Source organism: Chrysochloris asiatica, unplaced genomic scaffold (assembly GCF_000296735.1).
Source record: "Chrysochloris asiatica unplaced genomic scaffold, ChrAsi1.0 scaffold00308, whole genome shotgun sequence".
Lineage (NCBI taxonomy): Eukaryota > Metazoa > Chordata > Mammalia > Afrosoricida > Chrysochloridae > Chrysochloris > Chrysochloris asiatica.
Genome location: NW_006408826.1, coordinates 1612014 through 1614022, shown reverse-complemented (window position 1 = coordinate 1614022; position 2009 = coordinate 1612014).

Genomic DNA, 2009 nt, shown 5'->3' with positions numbered 1-2009 from the left:
AAATACATATCCTGCTCAAGTGTACCGAACACATTAGATTAGACTCAGATATGTCTGTCTTAAAAGAAACTTACACTCTTGAGTGTATTCTGTTTACAAATCTACTGTTCTTCCACAGTACAGATTCTTCATGTCTACCATTTTATACATCAATAATCTGAACTGCTGAAGAATAGTAATCTTGTAAACAGGATACACTTGAGAGTATAAGATTATTCCTGCCTACCCTCTTATACGGAGTCCTGATGCGGTGCAGCAGGAAAATGCACTTGACTGCAAGATCAGTTTGAACCAACTCCATGCCACTCAACAACAACAATACATTCAGCAACCATCTACCCTAGATTCATAGAGCTGGTATTCTAGAATTTGTTCACTCATTATTTTGACCCCTTATTGTAACCATTATATGTTTAGATTTGTCCTATACACAATTTTCAACATCTAGAGTTTGTCTAAAGGATTGTAGTCAAACAAAGTAAATTTGAAGCAATGAGTGAAATCTTGAAGGCATGCCTATCAAATCTGTAGGTGTCACACGCTGTGAGGTACTATTATTTCCAGAGATTTTGTGTTGCTAAGTGCTTTGGAGTCGTTTTCAATTCATAATGACCTTGCATAGGATTTCTGGGCAGAGACTGGTGAATTTGAACCACCAAACTTGCAATTCAAACCACCCTTACGGTCCAGCGCATTATCCTACATCACCACACCAGGACTCCTACCCGAGATTATAGCATCCAAAATTTTAGAGATCTCAGCAAGTTGGGATGTTAGGCTGAAAACCAGTAGGGCAGGAACTCCAACTTAGTCCTAAAATTGAACTTTAAAGAAGAAGACCCTCAACAAGATGGACTAACACAGTGGCTGCAACAATGAGCTCAAACATGGCAACGATTGAGAGGACGGCGTACGATCAGGCAAGGTTTTGTTCTGCTGTACATGGGGTTGCTAGGGAAACTGACTTCATGGCACCTAACAACAATAGGACTCATCCATCTGAGTTTAGGATCATGTCTAAAAGATCTGTTGGGCCTCTTTGTAATAGCTTTAAATCTAGAGAGGGGGGACTGAGAATCCTCAGAAGAAGAAAGTCACTTACCGGGTGTGTTAAGGCACAGGGGTAGTAACTAGGCTAGCTGAAGTACAGTCATTACTTCTAAGATGGTGGATCGTGTAGACGTGCAGTAAAGAGCTCCATCACCAACAACACAGAATACTGGACCAAGCAGACTCAGGGGATGGTGCTTAACTCTGAACCACATATAAAGGAATATTTGGAAGCTTGGAAGGCTTACAGCTAGGGGAATTTGTAGCAAAATCAAGAAATCCATTGCTTTCTAATTCAAGATGCTGAGCTACTCCCGGAGCCACCACCTTGGGAGTGACCAAGCGGGGAAAGGATCAGAACAGCCACGAACGCCTGATAGAACTGCAGACATACAAGTGTGGACATTGGTCTCTCGCTGTCTGCACACCTCCATGCTGGTAATTAGAGGGGGTGCCTGAGCGAATGGACACCCCACCCCCACCCCTGGAGGGTTCTACTACGCATGTGCACAGATCTCCTCGCAATTTAAAGTGACAGTTTCCACTGAAAACCAAACAGCCGCTACTCATCTGTCAGTTTGTCGTACTGTGGTAGCTTGTGAGTTGCTGTGATTCTGAAAGCTATGCCACTCAAAATGCCACTGGGGAAGAGCTGCCTCCTCAAAGTAGAGGTGACCATGATAACGCAAATGGAGTAAAGTCCGTGGGAGAAAAGCCCATGGGACCTTCATTTCTGATGGGGCACAACTCAAAATGAAGAGAAATAGCTGTAAACATCCATTGAAAATCAGAACATGGAATGTACAATGTATGAATCTAGGAAAATTGGAAGTTGTAAAAATGAAATGGAATGCATAAACATCAATATCTTAGGCATTGTTGTTGTTGTTGTTAAGTGCCATCGAGTCGGGTCCGACCCATAGCGACCCTGTACAGGGTTTCCGAGGGTGTAAATCTTT